Source organism: Rhinoraja longicauda, chromosome 25, assembly GCF_053455715.1.
Source record: "Rhinoraja longicauda isolate Sanriku21f chromosome 25, sRhiLon1.1, whole genome shotgun sequence".
Classification (NCBI taxonomy): Eukaryota; Metazoa; Chordata; class Chondrichthyes; order Rajiformes; family Arhynchobatidae; genus Rhinoraja; species Rhinoraja longicauda.
The window spans coordinates 21,766,852-21,772,851 of NC_135977.1; the positions used below are offsets into that span (position 1 = coordinate 21,766,852).

The 6,000-nt window shown below is 42.6% G+C and overlaps 1 protein-coding gene across 1 annotated transcript in view; it reads right to left on the bottom strand.

Annotated features, from left to right (window-relative positions):
- ift81 (intraflagellar transport 81 homolog) overlaps positions 1-4,225 on the bottom strand; it is a 68,951-nt gene extending 64,726 nt beyond the window's left edge. The window contains exons 1-2 of the mRNA XM_078421630.1: positions 4,077-4,225; positions 331-585 (exon numbers count right to left, since the gene is read on the bottom strand). The gene's annotated coding sequence lies outside the window, so the exon portion shown is untranslated. The remainder of the gene's footprint in view (positions 1-330; positions 586-4,076) is intronic.
- Between the last annotated feature and the right edge of the window lie 1,775 nt (positions 4,226-6,000).

Consider the following 6,000-nt stretch of genomic DNA (forward strand, 5'->3'; position numbering starts at 1 on the left):
GCTGGAGTAACTCAGCAGATCAGGCAGCATCTCAGGAGAGAAGGAATGGGTGAAGTTTCGGGGTCCAGACCCTTCTTCAGACTGAGGAAGGGTCTGAAGAAGGGTCTCGACCCGAAACGTCACCCATTCTTTCTCTCCTGAGATGCTGCCTGACCTGCTGAGTTACTCCAGCATTTTGTGAATAAATACCTTCGATTTGTACCAGCATCTGCAGTTATTTTCTTACATTAAAACACCAGAAGACAGCTTTTCCTTACAAAAGGATCTGGATGCTCGCTGTGAGTGGGGGGAAACCTGGCAGATGTCATTCAATACAACCAAATGTCATACCATTTGTTGTGAGGCAAATGAAAATTCCAATTTACTTAAACTTTATTTAAGCTTTAAGCAACTCATTTCTGGAATACATATCTTTCAAAGCATCTGGAAATTATGGCTGATTCCGCAGGCCTCGCCCTCCCGAGAGTCCCGCACATGCGCACACTTCATTCTCCCCTCCTATTTATAAGTTGAGATGGTCAGGAGGTTTAGTATGTCTTGACCGTCGCAGCACTGGAGCATCAGGAGATAATGGTGTTTCAATAGCTGGTGGGACATATATTGTCATATTGGTCATCAACTTCACTCATATTGTTATTTACATTTTCAATTTTAGAATTACTTATAGAAGTTTTCATAGGGGATGATGGAAGTGAAGGAAGTTCTTGATTAATATTATCAAGGAGTGATGGAGTTGATGGAGAAGATGGACATGGTGCAAGGTCACGAAGTGAGACAGTTGACTGACGTCCATCCTGATACTTGATAGTTGCATAAGAAGGGTTGACATCAGTCCGTTCAACTTCATCAACAAAGGGCTCATTCTTATTTGATCGGACATATCAATGAAGCAACACAGGCCCAGGGCTAGTCAACCATGATGGCAGAGAAGTACCACTAGAAGAACGCCGTTTGAAGTTAAAGAACCGCTCATGTGGAGTAGTATTGGTAGTGGTTGACAGTAGAGATCTGATGGAGTGTAATGCATCTGGTAGAACACATTCCCACTGCTGATCTGGTATGTCATTTGACTTTAAAGTCAGTTTCACTGCTTTCCAAATGATTCCATTATACCTCTCAACCTGACCATTTCCAATAGGGTGATATGGTGTTGTTGCAATTCCTCTATTAGAAAGGTAGTCCTTTAAATCTTTTGACATGCATGAGGTGCCCCTATCAGAATGTATGTAACTTGGAAATCCACAGAATGAAAACAGTTGATCTAAACATTTGATAACCGTAGCAGCTGACATATTTGGACAAGGAAAGGCAAATGGAAACCTCGAATATTCAGTAACTATGGTAAGTATATAAACATTTTGAGAGGAGGATGGTAAAGGCCCTTTGAAGTCAATACTCAAACGTTCAATAGGTTGAATAGCTTTGATCAATCTTCTTCAGGACGGAAAAACCTTGGTTTTAATTCAGCACAGATTCTACATGAAGCACACGTCATCTTCACATCTTCTGTAGAGAAAGGTAAGTTTTTGGAACGAACATAGTGTAACATACGAGTGACTCCAGGATGACACAGCCCATTGTGAAGATCAGTGAGTGCAGAAGAATGAACAGAGGCACAAAATGCTCGAGTTAATGAATCCGGAGCAACATTATCCTTACCAGGGCGGTACTCAATTGAATAACTATATGCAAATAATTCAATCCTCCATTCATGAATTTTACTGTTTTTAATCTCGTTCGCTTCCGATTATCTAGCATAAAAGCTACTGAACGCTGATCTGTTATCAAAGTGAAGTGCTGTCGAGCAAGGAAATTACTCAATTTTCTCACTGCTTCAATAATTGCTGTAGCTTCCTTTTCGACGGGTGGGTAATGCAATTCACTACCTTGGAGAGTACCAGACATGAAAGCCACTGGTCGTCCTCCTTGATTTAATGTTGCTGATACTGCTAAGTCAGAGGCATCACATTCAACAACAAAGGGGAGATCCTCATCAATGGCGTGTAATGTCGCAGATTCTAATTGTTTCTTTAAAGAAGTAAAGGCACCAATTGCTGTAGAGTCAAGGGGGAAAGATTTTGCTCTAATCAAAGGTTGAATTTTGTCAGAGAAATTTGGTATCCATTTAACATAATATGTAAACATGCCCAGAACTCTTCGTAGAGAGTTTAATGTAGCTGGAACAGGTATCTCGGAGTGGGCGGAGTCTTTCTGGATCAGGCTTGATCATATCATTTCCAACCCAATAACCAAGAATATTAATTGATGACACTGATATTATTGACTTAGCCTCATTTAATGTTAGATTTTTAGAATGTACAACTTCTAAAAACCGTTGTACATTTTTGTCATGTTCAGTTTGGTCTTTTCCTGCAATAGTTGTATTATCAAGATAAAGGAAAGTATCTTTAAGGTTTTCCTGTTCAACAAGTTTGTCCATCTCTCTCTGAAAAACTGCCACACCATTAGTTACACCAAAAGGAACTCTTTAGTAGTGATATAATTTTCCATTTGCTTCAAACGCGTTGTATTTCTTTTCTGATTCTTTCAAAGGAATTTGGTATCATATCATATCATATCATATCATATATATACAGCCGGAAACAGGCCTTTTCGGCCCTCCAAGTCCGTGCCGCACAGCGATCCCCGTACATTAACACTATCCTACACCCACTAGGGACAATTTTTTACATTTTACCCAGCCAATTAACCTACATACCTGTACGTCTTTGGAGTGTGGGAGGAAACCGAAGATCTCGGAGAAAACCCACGCAGGTCACGGGGAGAACGTACAAACTCCTTACAGTGCAGCACCCGTAGTCACTTTTTAGGTCAAAAGTAGAGAACACCTTATACTTAGCTAATGTATTGATAATATCTTCTATACGAGGATATGCATCAAGCATGGATATGCATCAAGCTCCGTGAACTGGTTTATAGTTTGAGAGTAATCAATGCAGTCTCTTTCTATGTCTCTCCAAGGGGTCCTTAACCACGACAACTTGTGCCCTCCAAGGGGAAGAGCTGGGCTCTATGATACCTTCCCGTAAAAGATTAGTTACTTCGGTGTTGCTAAAGTTTTTGTCATCCTTACTAAAATGTCTTGATTTTGTAGCAATTAGTGAATAATGAAAGACATTCAACAGATGCAGCAGAAAAAACATACAATACTGGTGGCTTTGACAACACAAGATCAGGCATAGTTCCTTCATACATTATTTGAAGTGATCTGTGCTGTTTCTCAAAATCCTGACCTAGAATTACATTGCTACACAAATTTTCCAAAATACCAAGACATATAGATTTATAACTAGTTTTGTTCAGAATAAAGTCTACAATACAAGATCCAATAATTTGAGCATTGAGAGATGTCAGAGCCATCGAGATTTCTCTATTTGAAGGAATTATAGTTAGATTTAGTCGAGACACAACTTGTTCACTTATAAAACTTTCTGAACTGCCAGAATCAAGTAGTACATTAAGTGTATGGCCATTGATGGATACCGTTGTAGCTGCGTGAGACAAGCTCTGAGGAAATGCAGCTGTAATTGCACATAAAGAAGGCATATACATGGCAGCAGTCACACTTTTAGTAGTTGCTTTGGACTTGCATACTCTAGAATAATGTCCCTTCTTGCCACAACTATTACAAGTTGCCTCTCGAGCAGGACATATCTCTCTAATATGAATATTACCCCCGCAAAAGTAACACTTCCTTTTTGGATAAGTATATGCTGCAGCAAGGGCACATTTATCAGTAGAAATTGTTTCAGCTTGCTCCATGTTAGTACTTGGGTGAGATTCTTTTGTGGTAGTTGCAGCAGAATACGCATTAGATGAACCATAAGCATCTGAATTTCTCTGAGCCAAGTCTAATGAGTAAGCTTGATTGTAAGCTGACTCTAAATCCAAGGTTTTGTTTTCTAATAGTCTCTGTTGTATTAAAGGCGATGCCAAACCATTGACAAACGAGTCTCGAATAAGTTCCTGTCGATATTGATCAGCTGTAACTGCTTTGAAGGCACAGTCTTTACTAAGTCTTTGAAGTTCTTGTAAAAACTCATCAAGTGACTCACCAGGTTTTTGTTTACGAGTAGCAAGGAGGTGTCGAGCAAATATTACATTGGGTGTCTTAACGAAGAGCCTGCTTAGTGTTGTGTTCTTTAAAAAGATACAGTGAGTCCGACTGTGTTTTTACGCGAGTGTTTATTCAACCGCCATCTGCTCCCCCGGGCTCCTCCCTGTCGCCCTCTGATGACCCCCTACCAATAGACCTGTGCAGTCTTAAAGGCACATTGCAATAACACCACATCTCCCCTTTCTAGAATCAATCGGTAGACTGCGGTTGATTCACCAGACCTTAGAGGATTATTCTGCCTCTTTAGCTGGAAGGTTTGTTTCTATCTGAACTAAATTAATTCAACATAAGTACATGTAAACACATTGTCTTAGTGAAAAGGATTTTACCCTTTTCACTAAATTAGAAAAACATTTTTCTTTAGAAACTCTTTTTTTTTTCCACTTATAGTTCAACCTATCTGGTTTCACCACTCTTCTCCCAAACCTGGTTCTGGGAGTGGATGGCAGTTCTGGAATGTTCTCTTTTGGTGGCTCTGCTGAGCTCTGCTCTGGAATGTTCTCTTTTGGTGGTTCTGCTGAGCTCTGCTCTGGAATGCAACCCGGGAGTTGCTCTTTCATACCACCCCCACTCCGTGGGTCCGGCAAGGGTTTCATGGGAATTAGATGGCGACGGTTTCGCCTGACCGTCCCGTGAGGTCCCTCCACGATGTAAGAGCGGGGGGCGGTGTGGCTGCCGATCACAGCTCCAGCTTCGCCTTGATCCGTGACCCACACTTCTTGTCCGGGAAAGAGCCTGTCGAGACTCCGTGCACGATGCCGCAGGTTGTGCCGTTGTGCATCTCTGATTCTCTTCTCCTTTTCCTTCCACGCAACCACTTCATTGTCGGGAAGAGCAGGATTCAGCAGGGCTGGAAGTGTTGGTACCGTAGTGCGAAGCCTTCTCCCCATAAGGAGTTGGGCTGGGCAGTGGGGTCGCTCTATATGCAAGTAAAGCGAGGTAGGGATCCACCGCTTTCTTCAGGAGACCCTTCACTGTCTTGACTGCACGTTCGGCCTCCCCGTTACTCTGAGGATATCTCGGGCTGCTTGTGACATGGCGGAAACCATACGACTTTGCAAACGCAGCAAAGACGGTTCCGGCAAACTGAGGCCCATTGTCTGTGACCAATGTCTCCGGAATGCCGTGACGTGCAAACATTGATTTGAGGTGGTGGATTACATCTGTCGACTTGGTGGGGCTGAGTGGAGCGATTTCCACGTATCTCGATGCATAATCCACTACCAGCAGGTAGTTCTTGCTTCCTGGTGTGAACAAGTCAGCTCCCAGCTTTTGCCATGGTCGACGCCCCACAGCCAGCAGTTCCTCCTTGTCTCTCTCTGCTAGTTGCGGGATGAACTTCCCCAGCTGGTTAACCATTCCGATAAAGCTCCTCAGCTCACTCACATTGGTCGGCTCCTCCATCTTCCTTACAGCCTCAGTCTTGCTCGGGTCAGGACTAATGCCACTGGAGGAGAGGACATGACCAAGAAAGGTCACCTCTTCCTTCGACAGGTCACATTCATGTCCACATAGATGTTTGTATTCTCAAACAACTCCTTTTCGTCAGGCGTTTCCCCCATTTTCACAGGTCCTTGATCCGTGACCCACACTTCTTGTCCGGGAAAGAGCCTGTCGAGACTCCATCAATAGCAGAATCATAAGTTGTACATTCCTCTATGTAATCATATACATCATAAGAGACAGAGCTTATTAATGTCCTGAATTTGCCTGGTGCATTGTCGCCACACTCATCAAAGAAGTTATTTAGTGTATGAAGCCAGTGCTTCCATTCCTTTGCTGCAGTAGGTGAGTTGGGATCCAGATCCAAGCGTTGTGGTTTCAATAGTTTCTCCATCTCGATGTCACACTGCTTAACTTCT